We start from the raw sequence: 14,962 nt of genomic DNA, 5'->3' as shown, positions 1-14,962 counted from the left end.
CACCGGGGGTTTCAGTGACCAATCAATAGAGAATAACAACTTGTTATTAACCAATAAAGTAATTGGCAAGAAAGCTGCTAACAAATTAGAGTCACACACGAGGTCTGTAAAAATTATATAAGAAAAGAATTACGTTAATAAAGAATAAGCTTTTTCCACCATAAAGACAATGAAGTCCACGTGATTTATTCCCCATAAGAACTGATCCTGAAAAACTGTTTTTACGAATAAATTTTCAGCTCTCTCAATGATAGCTGCAATGTAAGCAGAATCAGTTATCAAATTAAAAGGGCATGTAAACTTAGGAAAAGCTCTAACAACTGCAGCTAATTGAACTATTTGGGCTGAATCTTCTACTGTTTCAATGTCAGATTCCTAATCATGTGTTACAAGGTTTTGACAGGTTATAACCAATTTATGGGACCATCCTGCTCCAACGGTAAAGATGGTTAGTGCATTAAGGGGTACAACACTTTTTAAAAGTTTAGGAATTAAGCTAAGGGAGGAATGCAACAGCCTCTGTTTAGGGTAATGAATTGAAAATTCAGTAAAATCCAGAAAAATTTTTGAGTGCAATTTGCAAGCATACTGATTGTTGCAATAGCCAGTCTAAATACACAGTAGTTGTAGGTAAGAATATAGTAGAGAAATTTTTCCCTGCAAGAGAAAATAAATGTGATCTGGCTCTTATAACAAGCTGAGCCATCATCTCTGGCTTTGTTGCTATGGTTTTACCAGGCTGGTGGGGTAGGAAAACCCATTCTCAAATTAACAAAGGATCAGATGCTTCAGGGTCCCATTGAAAAATTAAGGCATGGGATTGGGGTCCTTTTCTCAAAATGGCTAGCAGGAATGGTAAGTTTGGATTTATTCTGTGTGTCTGACGAGTTTGAATAGCATGGAATACCTTATCTAAGGCATTCCTTGCTTTGTCAGTTAGCTGCCTTGGGGAATTTAACTCAGAATCCCCCCTTAACAAAACAAACAACGGAACCAAATCTTTTTTCTCTTCCAGCAGAGACCTAATCCAGTTAATGGTTCCTAACAGTTTTTTGTAAATTGTGGAGTGTTTCTGGTTTTTCATTTAGCTGCAATGGTTGGTGCTGTACAGTCTGAGAGAGAATTTTAAGTCCCAAATATTTCCAGGGTGATGTTCTGTCCTGGCTTAGGGCAAATTTGGGAGAAAACATCCAAAAGGGGCCCGTCTAGAAAGCAAACCTACATGGCCCCTCCCCCCAACTGGATTGGGAAGGATTTCTTCGGGAAGAAGTGGAAAAAAATTGTTTATTTAACAGGCAAAGCACTCCCCAGCACACAAAATGAACAATACCGGATGACAAAATTCATTTGCTGCTCTGAAGAGATGACAAATTCAGAAAGTCTCTCCGGTGGGTGGTTGCTCTGTTATCAGTCCCTCTGGCGCTAGGAAAGGCTTTGGAATAGGCCCTGCCAGGCTACAAAGTGCAAGCTCTTGGTGTTTCCCCGGGTCCCGGTCTGGAGCAGGTTTGAATGGTTCCAAGAAGAGGGAAAGAAAAACAGTCCAGGGAAAACTTGGACTGCCTCAGCTAGCTAAACTAACTAAAAAGCAAAAGGAGCAAAAGGAGCGCAGTGTGCTGCCCTATCCGTGCCCAGACATCAACAGTCCAGCTGAATGTGGAGGAGTGAGTGAGTGAGTGAGTGAGTGAGTGAGTGAGTGAGTGAGTGAGTGAGTGAGTGAGTGAGGCTGATAACAAAAACTCTGTCCTTCTTCTCCCTGCCTTTGCTCTGAGAGCCAGTTTTGAAAGCACAGAATAGAATATCCAGCATAAACAGAACACACGATTGGGGATACAAGCATCATAAAGTCACCCAGGACATGTTTTTTGTATCTTTTCCTCTGTGATGGTAAGTACTGATTGTTGGATGGCTGTGATGGTGGCTTTTAAAGTTGCATCTAAAGGTGGATAATTTTCTGCTGCAATAAGTATATTACCCATATAATGGCAGACAATTGCTTGTGGATGATGTTGGCGAACTGGAGCTAAAACTTTAGCCACAAACCATTGACATATGGTCGGACAATTTTTCATGCCTTAGGGTAGTACCATCCAGTGGCACCTCTGGAGAGGTGCCTGTCTGTTAACACTTGGTATTGAAAAAGCAAATCGAGGGGCATCATTGGGGTGAAGAGAAATGTCAAAGAAACAGTCTTTTAAACCAATAACAGTCAATTTCCATTCCTTAGGAATCATAACAGGGGATGGCAAACCAGGTTGTAGTGTGCCCATGTCTTCGAAGACCTCGTTAATTTTATGTAGGTCTTGTAGGAGTCACCATTTATCGCTGTTTCGTTTTTGGATGACAAAGACAGGTTTATTCCATGGGCTTGTGGTCAGTATAATGTGACCCTTTTGGAGTTGTTCTTGCACTAGAGACTTAAGCGTGACAAGTTTTGCTTCAGGGAGGGGCCACTGATCAATCCACATGGGTTTATCAGTTTTCCAGGTTAATTTAAAGATGCCACACTGTTCAATGGTCCCAATTAAAAATTTGTCTCTAGGTGCATTCCCCACTGGGACAGAATGTCTCTTCCCCACAGAACTAAGGGTCTCTTACCACGAAGGGTCTGGTGGTGGCCATGCGGCCTTCAGGTCCCTTGAACTTAATCAGCTGCATAATTCTCAGGCTGTCACTGGAACCTCCAATCCCCTATAGCATTCCTGGAGCAGGTGTAACAGTCCAGTCAGGAGGCCACTTGGACAGTGAGATGACCATCACATCCACACCTGTGTCAACAAGTCCTGAGAGAACAACCATTTTGGTGTTAAGTTCTAGTGTGCAGGTTAGTTGAGGCCAATTGAGACTTATTATCCTAGTCCGCATTACTAAAGACTCTGATGTGTTGTTAGCGTCCTGTTCAGGGAGCAAAATCGCTTGAGCAATTACCAGTCCCTGGGAAATAAAGCAAGGTGGGTCAGGGCACATAGCTAACACAATGATTTCTTGTTGGGATGTCACTGATAACACAGAAGGTAACCCAAAAAATCCCTCGGTCCTTGATCTACACTTTCCCAAAATTAACAGTTCATGGGGCCGATCTCAGGCCCAGGCTGACCTGTTGATATGGTATGTGTAAAATAATCAGTCAGTGTTACTGGCTTGGCACTTGCCAGCTTCAGCCTGGCACCTGGGGACAAGGCTGCTGGTAGCCCAGAGAGGAGGTGTTGAAGCTCTGAGCTACCTGGCTTCTGGTGGTCACAGGCAGAAACGGCTGGGGCATTTGTGTCATAGCACAGGGCCCTGTTTTGGGCAACATTTGTTAGTGTGAGGGTAACTCCTTTTACCTTTGGAACAGGCAAGAGCCTTGGCCCTCACTCCTTGTCGGGGGCAGTCTCTTTCGAAATGTCTGTGTTTGCCGCATTCAAAACACGGGCCAAGACCTTGTTGTGGTCCTTGAGGACAGTTTGTATGTCAGGGCTAGGACCTTGCTGTTGTTGAGGTCCTTGAGGAATAATCTGCATTGCTTCCAAAGCCTCAGCCACTCCCTTTCCTACTGCCTGACCCTGTAGGGTAGCTGAGTGTTCCGCATTCCGAGGTGATTACAGGCCTCAATCACTTGCATTAAAGTCGGCTCAGGCTCAAGGGGAAGGGCACGTAATACTTTCTTGCACTCAGGATTTGCATTTGACATGCCCAGTTTTTTCACTAATTCATCTTTAGTTTTCTCTTCTATAATTTGTTATTCAATGGCTTGCTTAAGGCGGTTAATGAATGTATTGTATGATTCACCAGGCCCTTGCTTTATATCTACAAAATCTTGAGTAGAACTGTCACCATCTGGCACTTGCAAAAGTGCTTTCTTTGCTTCATTTTTAATATCATCAAGCACTGCCCTTGGGAGATTTGCGGCTTGCTCGTTGGGTTGGGAGTATGCCCCTTCTCCAGTTAAATATTGTAGTGTTAGCATTGCCTGTGCTTGGTCCTCAGCACAGTCAAGCAATAATTGTTTTAACAGTTTTTTCCATCCCCCTTTCCAAAGGGTGAATTCAGTTTGAGATAGCAGCACAGTCATCACATGTTTTAAATCATGGGAAGTTAATACATGTGCAGTAAAAGTAGCTGGTATTAGATTGTTAAAAAAAGGAAAATCCTCACCATGGTCTTTAGCAGTTTTGCAGAGTTCTTTTATTTCCCCATAGGCTAGAGGTTCTCATTTAGGACTAGTTCTCTCCCTTCTGTCCTGCATGGGAAAATGAGTGATTTTTGAAACTATTTCCCAATTCCCATCCTTTACAGCACTTGCCCATATCCTTTCCCATGGATTGATGGAATCACTGGATCCAGGAGAGGTGAGGTCTTCTTATGAGGTGGGGGGGAAGATGCAAGCACAGTGTTGTTATTGATGGATGGGTAAAGGCAGAGCTTGTTCTCCAGCACAGCCACGGGCATAGGTGACATGGGTACCACCATGTTGGAGAGCAGTGCTTCCAGGACCATGGTGGCTGTGGTTCCGGTTTCCCCAGGAGGAGAGTAGCCCGAGGCATGCTGGAAGTTGTAGCCCCAAGCGGGAACAGTGAGACCCAGAGCAACAGGGACGGAACCGAGGGAGGAACACTAAGGCAATTCAGTGTCTTGGGTGGGATAGACATTATGAGGGTGTTTAGCAGGTAATACAACAGGATATTCAAATTAATTGGAAGGAGGGTTTGGATGGGGAGGAGGGAAGGCGGCAGTGGGGGGGGGGAAAGGATCCAAGACGGCATGGCCACCACTGTGTCAGACCCCAAGTGGAGGAGTTGGAGGTGGACACAGGGCAGCAAAGTAACAGGAAGAATCGACGTTTCCTTCGAGCACACTGGCAATGTTGGCCCTGTGTCCACCTCTGGGGTAGAGCGGAGGGCAAGAAGGGAAAGGGTTAAAAGCAGTCTCGGTTTGGGAAGGGATCCCATGCAGTGGAGTGGCCTAGGACCACGCTGGCAAGGCAGGGGAGGGGCCGAATGCCGGGAGTCCCTGCTCTTCAGCTTTGAATGTTTCAAAAATCGAGTGGAAAGCAGGTAGCAGACGTGCTGCGAAAGAGTCCCCCCTATTAGCTAGGTCATTAGGCGTTACACCCACAAAGTCCAAAGAGTCCGAGGAAAAAATTCCACAGTCCGTGCCATTTTTGCAGTGCCATGCAGAGCCGAGCAGGCAGCCAGGGGGGCTGTCCTGCGGGCTACATCTGCTGGGCTGGCAGCAGGCATGGCTTTCCCGCGGGCTGCGGCAGGTGAGGCAGAAACGGCGGGACCAGCAAGCAGGGCAGGGTGGGTCAGCATGGGGGGTGACAGCGGCAGCACCTGTTGCAGGTAAGGGCAGCATGGCTTGGGGGGTGACAGCAGCAGTGCCCGGCACGGCGCCACTGGCAGCAGTCACCAGAAAGTTCTGAAACACCCCTTTCAGAAGGTTTTATAACTTGCGCTTTTGAACCTTTCTTCTGTGGACTGCTAACAGAAATTTAAAATGACCATATACATTACATTCTAATTTTTACAGTCTTATTCCCATAATTGGGTAATTTGGATTAGGTGGGGTATACCCACCTGGTTGGGGTAGGTGCAACAGGAATAAGTGTCTCTTTTCTCTGCTTACCTGGTTTTCAGGCAGGCATCCAAAGGAACTGAGCCAATTCTGAGGGTCGCTTGTAACCACGTTAGGCCTGACAATTTAATCCACAGCAGGAAAAAAAAAGGTCCTTCCGATTAGGCCAAAACCCAGCCAAACTGAACTAAAATAAAGACTTTAATAACAAAATAACACCTTTGGAAAACCACAGAGTTTGGGGGCAAGATCCAAAGACCTGGGGGTGTGGTGAATGCAACAAGGTATAGGGGTCCTCTGAGGGCAAGGGTCCAATCACAAACGCGAATTCGGAACATGACCTTATATGTAACCGGTTCTGAACCAACTGAGAACAAGAACCAGAAACCTGACCAAATATAGGATAGTTTTATTAACATACTGACTCCCATGACCCCACTCTTCCTGCCATGACCTGACTAGGTGTCCCTTTTTCAGTATCTTGTTCCGCATGGTCACATGTTGATGCCTCCTGCATATGTTATTGAGGCCAAACCACCACTCATTCCAGCCACACGCATTTCCACAATAGACTAATTCAGACTACACTAAAAAAGAGTAAGACAGAGTTGAAATTATCCAGAGTAGAAATCCATTTCGATTTAGGTGAAATGTACATCTTTGAATTAAGTCTGTAGCTTGCAAACATAGCTGTTTGGTCTGACTGCCTGTTCTCACAAAAAACCTATGCTCGAAGAAACTGCTTCAGCCGAAGGACAGAGATAAGAGGGGGACCCCTTGAACTTTGAAACAGATGAAGAGACTGCAGGAGGCAGGGCAGGGTGACCCAGGAGTTCTTTACTTTCTGATGAAAAAACTAGCGGCAAGGGTAACTAGCTGCAAGTGTAATGCGAAATCAGTAAAATGGATATGTATGAATCTATTGTAAAATTCCATGCATATGGATTAGTAAGGGAGATAAAAAAAGGATCTGGAGTTCCCAGAGGTACACATGTCTTTTAAGTGGACCGATCCCCACATGCGTCCACCGCTGTAATAAACATACTGGCTTTACAACTTTTACAAAGTTGTGGAGTTTGTTTTCTTTTTCTGCAATTCAAGAGTGAGGCCGCAAAACATCTGCAGTACATTAATGACATTGTGTGGGGGAACATGGCAGCAGAAGTGTTTGAGAGAGGAAAGAAAATCATCCAGATTCTCCTGAAAGCTATTTTTCCCATAAAAATAAACAAAGTTTAGCGACCTGCTTGAGAGATCCAGTTCCTCGAAGTAAAGTAGCAAGATAGATGGTGTCAGATTCCCACCAATGTCATCAGCAAAATTACAGAAATGTCTCCACGGAACAACAAAAAACCCCAGCAAACTTTCTTAGGTACCATAAGCTTTTAAAGAATGCATATTCTTAAGTACAGCCAGATTGCAAGCCCGCTCTACCTAGTCACCCAAAAAAAGAACACTTTCCAGTGGGACCCTAAACAGCAACAAGCCTTTGCCCAAATCAAGCAGAAAACTGCTCATGCAGTAGACCTTGGCCCAGTCAGGGCAGGACCAGATGTAAAGAATGACCTCTACTCTGCAGCTGGGAGCCATGGTCTGTCCTAGAACCTTTAGCAGAAGCTGCCTAGTGAGACTTGAGGTAGACCATTAGGATTCTAGAGTTGAGACTACAGAAAGTCTGAAGCCAGCTACACTCCAACAAAAGAAAACCTAGCAGCCTATGAAGGAGTCTAAGCCACCTCAAAAGTAATTGGCACAAAAGCACAACTCCTCCTGGCACCTTGACTACCAGTACTAGAGTAGATGTTCAAAGCAAAGGTTTTCTCTACCCACCATGCCAGCAATGCCACATGGAGCAAGTGGATTGCTCTCATCACGTCTTAGGTTGGAAATGGGGGTGTGTATTCTATTCCTATCTGTTAGAGGTATGGCAGTTATCTTCTGTTAATTGGGCAGTTTTCTTTATCTCTTCCAAAATAATCCTCCCTCTGGGGAGATATCTTGTTAATGGGCCATTAAGCCTCACTGCATGACTGATAAAATTACATCATCCCATTGAGAGATGCTCCGTCCAGAGGGAGGAGCCAAGCATCCCTACCTGGGTATAATCTGATATTTGGAAGACCACAGTCAGCCTTTCCCACTGGATTCCCAGAGGAAGACCAGGCCCATCTGTACCACCACTGGATCTTCAGAGGAAAACTACCCCCTTCTACAGGATCACTGCTTCAAAAGAACTACATCTGTCACCCCAGGAGCACTGCAGCCACCATTTCAATTGGACTGATACCAGCACCCTGACCCACAGGGTGTCAGGTCATATTCTGACTCGGTCAGTATTGTTTAGTATTACTGCATTATTTTATTTTTTAATTTCCTTCCCTAATAAAGAATTGTTATTCCTGCTCCTATATCTTTGCCTGCAAGCCCCCTTAATTTCAAAAATTATAACAATTTGGAGGGAGGGAGTTTGCATTTTCCATTTCAGGGGAGGGTCCTGCCTTCCTTAGAAGACTCCTGTCTCTTCAAGACAGATTTTGGCACTCAACGTGCAGCTCAAGGGCATCTAGAGAAAAAGGAATAACAGTTCTTGAGTAATCTAATTTTTGTGTGCTGATATAGAAACCTCGTTAAGTGTCACCATGTGGTCTAGTTTACCTTGGTTTGGATGGCACATGGTTGTGGCTATATTTCTCCCATTTGCTGGCCCTTATCTAAACATGGGTCCTATAACTAAGTCTACTGTGGCTGTTATTCAATTTGATTTATGGGTTAATAAGGTGAGGAATTCATGGATATTTAACTTCCTCTGGGAGGCAGGCACATGGATTCAGAGCTATCACACACTAACTGTATATTTTTGGGGTTACTTTAATAATGGTACTGGGAGGAAATGACACCAAGGGAAATTTTCTCCCAACTCTTCAACCAGCTCTTTGGGTCTGCGCCACCAGTTTTCAAAGGGTTCAAACCTTCTCTAAATGCTAATGATATCATACAGTGGTTGGTGTTGCTGATATGCCTGTTAAGCCTATTCTATTTAGCATTCAGATATAAGGGAAGATTAACCTGGATAACCACCCTGACACTTACCCCAGAGACTAGGAATGTGGCCACAGAGCCTGACGCTGCCCCAGAAACTAGGGAGGCTGCCATAGAGCCAGACACTGCTCTGCAGCCCACTTCAGAAATGAACCACCCAGATTGGGTGGGGATTCTGGTGAAGGAGATGTGCGAAGTGAGCCAGATGCTGAAGGAGTACATTTTCCCAGCTGGTGAGAAACCATCACCCTGCCTTGAAGAGAGAGAGTCTAATAGTGCAGCAGTGGAACCCACAGATGTTACAACTGTCCAGGTTCCAGCTGAACGACAAAGGCAGTCACAGCCAGCAGCAGTTGCCCCTGTGGAACAACAAGGTCTAAGATGAAATCAGAGCACCCAGACAAGAATAAGAATGGATAGCCCTCACAACCCACAGGGGAGCCAGAGGTTGCAATCATCACCGAGTCCTTGACGTACAAAAGTCTCTGTAATCTGCACAAAGACATTGTACGACGGGGTTGTGAGGCTTATACAACCCGGTTATTTGGGGTCTGGGTCCTTATGAGTACAGGCGTGAAACTGGATGATGGTGAGGCAAGGAATTTGGGACCCTTGACCCAGGACTCGGGTATGAATCAGATTTTTGTAAGGGAGCCAGGGTCCCTTTCCCTCTGGGAGCAGCTTTTCATGAATATCAGAGAAAGGTTTGTCCACAGGGAGAGAATGCAGGAGCACCACCATAGAATGCACTGGGAGACCCTTGAGGTAGGGATCCAACAGCTTAGAGAAGTGGCAGTATTGGAGGTACTCTTTGGTAGGGATGGACAGCATGATAATGACCCTGACAAGGTCAGGTGCGCAGGGCAAATGTTGTGGAGTCTGGCAAATCTAGGGCCATCTCAATACACCGCCTTCCTTGCAATGATTAATGCTGATACCAACCGAGAGACAGTGAGCTCTGTTGCCAACAAGCTTAGAAATAATGAAAGCATTATCATTGGCCCGATGCAGGCTCATGTCTCTGCTGTGATTAAGGACCTCAAAAAGGAGATGAGGGAGAAGGTAAGGAGGAACAGTTCCCATATCGCACCAGTGCAAGCCACAGGTCCCAGAGTTGGAGCCCAATGTCCCCCAGCTAGAGAGAGAGGGTACATGCCATGAGCTGATCTGTGATTCTTCCTGTGTGACCATCGGGAAGATATGGGAAGGTGGGATGGGAAACCCACTTCTGTCCTGGTAGCACAGGTGTGGCAACTAAAGGTGGGAAACACTAACCAAGGGAGTTCCACCACAGTGAAGGTAGCTTCAACATCCCATGACCAAGCTGCCGGGTATGATCTGTCAGATCCTCTTGAAGGTACCTCTAGTATGTATGCCCAGGAAAGAAATAATTACCAGGGCTAGAGGGGCCTTGCCTCTAGACAGGAAGAGGCACGGGAAAACCAGATTTTTAGACGGTGTGGATCTGAAGGTCTGGCACATCAGAGCCACAAAAATATGACGCCTTAGTTGATAGTGGTGCGCAGTGTACCCTAGTGCCATCAGGACATGTGGGGGCAGAACCTGTTTCCATTTCTGGGGTGACAGGGGGATCATGGCAATTGACCCTGTTGGAAGCTGAGGTGAGCCTGACTGGGAAAGAGTGGCAGAAACATCCTATTGTGACCGGCCCAGAGGCCCTGTGTATTCTAGGCATAGACTTCCTCAGGAACGGCTATTACAAAGCCCAAAGGGACTCAGGTGGGCTTTTGGAAGAGCTTCTGTACAGGCAGAGAACATTAAGCATTTGAACACCTTGCCTGGACTATCAGAGAACCAATCTGCAGTAGGACTCCTGAGGGTAGAAGAGCAAAAAATACCAATTGCAATCTTGATAGCGCACCGCCGGCAGCATGGAAGGAATCAAGATGCTGTAATCCCCATCCACAGAATGATCCGTGAGCTGGAGAGCCAAGTGGTGGTCAGCAAAACCCATTCATCCTTCAACAGCCCCATTTGGCCTGTGCGCAAGTCTGACAGCGAATGGAGATTGTGGACTATTGTAGCTTGAATGAAGTGACTCCACCATTGAGTGCTGATGTGCCGGACATGCTGGAACTCCAGTATGAGCTAGAGTCCAAGGCAGCAAAGTGGTATGCCACTATTGACATTGCTAACACATTTTTCTCCATTCCTCTGGCAATAGAATGCAGTCCTCAGTTTGCTTTCACCTGGAGGGGCATGGAGTACACCTGGAACTGACTGCCCCAGGGGTGGAAACACAGCCCCACCATCTGCCATGGACTGATCCAGGCTGCACTGGAAAAGGGTGAAGCTCCAGAACACCTGCAGTATATATCAATGACATAATTGTGTGGGGGAACATGGCAATGGAAGTATTTGAGAAAGGAGAAGGGATCATCCAGATTCTGCTAGAAGCTAGCTTCGCCATCAAAAAGAGCAAAGTTAAGGGACCAGCCCAAGAGCTCCAGTTCATGGTACTTAAGTGGCAAGAGGGACAACGTCAGATTCCCACTGAGCTCATCAACAAGATCACCGCAATGTCTCCACCAACGAGCAAGAAGGAAACACCAGCTTTCCTAGGCACCATAGGTTTTTGGAGAATACACATTCCCGAGCACAGCCAGATCATGAGCTGTCTCTACTTGGTCAACTGCAAAAAGAATGATTTCCACTGGGGCCCTGAATAGCAGCAAGACTTTGCCCACATCAAGCAGGAGATCGCTCATGCAGTAGCCCTTGGTCCAGTCAGGACAGGACCAGATGTGAAGAATGTGCTCTACTCTGAAGCCGGGAGTCATGGCTTGTCCTGGAGCCTTTGGCAGAAGGTACCTGAGGAGACTTGAGGCTGACCACTTGGATTCTAGAGCCACAGCTACAGAGGGTCTGAAGCCAACTACACTCCCACAGAGAAGGAAATCTTGGCTGCCTATGAAAGAGTTCAAGCCACCTCGGAGGTGATTGGCATGGAAGCGCAACTCCTCCTGGCACTCCCACTACCGGTGCTGGGGTGGATGTTCAAAGGAAAGATTCCCTCCACCCACAATGCCACCAGTGCCACATGGAGCAAATGGATTGCTCTTATCACCCAGTGCACCCGTGTTGGTAAACTGAATCACCCTGGGATTTTGTAAATAATTTAAAATTGACCTGAAGGTGAAAATTTTGGTCTCACTGATGAAGAGGAACAAGAGCAGGTGACACATGCTGAAGCAGCTCCACCATACAAGCAACTGCCAGAAGAGAAAACACTATGCTCTTCACTGACAGTTCCTGTCGCATTGTAGGGATGAATCAGAAGCAGAAAGCAGCTGTAGGGAGCCAAATATGGAGGAGGAATGCAGTCTCTGATAACAATTTCCGTGCTTTTTCTTCTCCTCGCCTTCACTCTCAGAACCAGTCTTGAAGGCACAGAATATATCCAGCATAAACAGAACATATGATTGGGGATACAAGCATCATAACACCACCCTAGGACATTCTACCCTTCATCCCCATATCGTCAAGTTACTACCAAACATCATGCATTTTATTCACGAAAAACTTCCATCCGTTCCACCCAATAAATTACAAGCAATAGCCATCATGCCCCCATCATGTCCCCACACTGAACCACTGAAACCAGGCCCCAGACTACAGAACTGCACTTTCATTTTACTCACTCAAAACTCCATCTTTCACTTGTTCAGACCTTCAACACTTACACATCTCCTTCTATTTCATGTCTATGTGGTTTAATGTAGAGACAATGGCAGCAACATCAAACAAACAGTGATATTTGCATATTAGTCTCACCCCACAATCAGATCTCCCAGAGGTACACATCATGCTGTTCCATCTCTCTGCATTACCCACCATGTGCAGCCAGGTCCCTGAGCAAAGACAACCCTGCTAATGGGTTTGTCTGTACTCGAGGCAGAATTGATCCACACGGTCTTCCCTAACAAACCTCTTACATGTACCACTGGGACTTCGTCTACTGTATTCAGGAAGTCAGACTGGGCAGGACTTGCTTGGTTGGTGGAACCTCAGGTGTTAACTAACCAGGTGGCCTTTGCTAAATGCTGCTCCCAGTTATTGAAAGATCCCCCACCCTGTCCTGGTTTAGGGCAAATTTGGAGAGAATCCCCAAAAAGGGCTTCTCCAGAAAGCAAACCCACACGACCCCTCCCCCCAACCGGTTCGGGAAGAATTCCTCGGAGAGAGGTGGAAAGAACCTGTTTATTTCACAAGCACAGCACCCCCCAGCACACAAAATGAACAATACCGGATGACACCGCTCTTCCACTGCTCTGAAAAAAGATGATAAATTCAGGAAGTCTCTCCTGGGGGATGGTCGCTGTTATCAGTCCCTCCGGCGCCGGGGCAGCTGCTCGGTATTTCCAAATCGGTGTTTCCAAATCCCAGTCCGGAGCAGGTTCGGCAGGTCCAAACAGGGGAGGGGAGACAGTCCAGAAAGGAATTTGGACTGTTTAGCTAAATTAACTAATGAGAAGAGGGAAAAAAAGCAAGAGCAAGCAAAGCAGAAGCGAAGCAGAAGCAAGAGCAAGAGCAAAAAGCAAAAATAGCAGCACTATGTACTGGTGCTATCTGGATGTCTCGCCGAGTGGCTGATAAGAGGCCCAAAACAAAACTTTCACTCTGCCAGTCCTAAAGGCACAGAACATAATATCCAGCATAAATTACACACACGAATGGGGATAACAGTCACCCTAGGACATTCCACCCCTTATCCCCATATTGTCAAACAATTTCCTCCTATCTCATGTCTATACGGTTTAGTGTACAGACAATGGAAATAACATAGCAAACAGTGATATTTGCACATCACTCTCACCCCACAATCAGATCTCCCTGAGGTACACATCGTGTCATTCCATCTCTTTGCATTATCCACCATGTGCAACCTGGTCCTTGAGCAAAGACAACTCCACGGATGGGTTTGTCTGTTCTCGAGGCAGAACTGATCCACACCATCCTCCCTAACAGACCTCTGACATGTACCACTGGGACTTTATCTCCATCTATTATGTTCAAGGACTCAGATTGGGCAGGACCTGCTCGGTTAGTGGAACCTCGGGTGTTAACTAACCAGGTAGCCTTTGCTAAATGCTGCTCCCAATTTTTGAAAGATCCCCCACCCAAGGCTTTCAGCTGGGTTTTTAGTAGTCCATTGTACCTCTCTACTTTCCCTGCAGCTGGTGCATGGTAGGGGATATGGTACACCCACTCAATGCCCAGGTGTTGATAAGGCTGTTCTTGAAATGAGTCCCATGGTCCGACTCAATCCACTCAGGAGTTCCATGTCTCCACAGGACTTGCTTTTCAAGGCCTAGGATGGTGTTTCGGGCAGTGGCATGAGACACAGGGTAGGTTTCCAACCATCCAGTGGTGGCTTCTACCATGGTCAGCACGTAGCGCTTGCCTTGGCGTGTCTGGGGCAGTGTGATGTAGTCAATCTGCCAGGCCCCCCCATACTTGTACTTGGACCACTGCCCACCATACCACAGGGGCTTCACTTGCTTGGCTTGCTTGATGGCAGCACAGGTCTCACAGTCATGGATAACCTGAGAAATACTGTCCATGGTTAGATCCACCCCTCGGTCTCGTGCCCACTTATAGGTGGCATCCCTTCCCTGATGGCCTGAGGCATCATGGGCCCACCGAGCTAGGAATAACTCTCCCTTGTGCTCCCAATCTAGGTCTATCTTTGACACCTCTATCTTTGCAGCCTGGTCTACCTGCTCATTTTGTTGGTGCTCCTCATTAGCTCTGCTCTTGGGGAAATGAGCATCTACATGGCGGACCATCACAGGTAGCTTCCCTACCCTGGTAGCGATGCCTTTCCACTCAGCAGCAGCCAAAATTGGTTTTCCCCCATGCTGCCAATTGGCCTCTTTCCACCTCTCCAGCCATCCCCACAGAACATTGGCTACCATCCATTAATCAGTGTAGAGGGAGAGCTTTGGCCACTACTCTCTGCAATGTCCAGGGCCAGTTGAACGGCTTTGAGTTCCACAAGTTGGCTTGATCCACCTTCTCCTTCAGTGGCCTCTGTTACCTGTCGTGTGGGGCTCCATACGGCTGCTTTCCACTTCCGGTTCATCCCTACGATGCGACAGGAACCATCAATGAAAAGAGCGTAGCGTGTTTCCTCTGGTGGCAGTTGGTTATATGGAGGAACCTCTTCAGCCTGTGTCACTGGTTCTTGTTCTTCATTGGTGACAGCAAAATTTTCAACTTCAGGCCAATTTGTAATGATTTCCAAAATCCCAGGGTGATTCAGTTTACCAGTACGGGTGCGCTGGGTGATAAGAGCAATCCACTTGCTCCATGTAGCCCTGGTGGCATGGTGGGTGGAGGGAACCTT

Source organism: Serinus canaria, chromosome W (assembly GCF_022539315.1).
Source record: "Serinus canaria isolate serCan28SL12 chromosome W, serCan2020, whole genome shotgun sequence".
In the NCBI taxonomy this organism is placed as follows: Eukaryota; Metazoa; Chordata; class Aves; order Passeriformes; family Fringillidae; genus Serinus; species Serinus canaria.
This window is presented reverse-complemented; position numbering follows the sequence as displayed.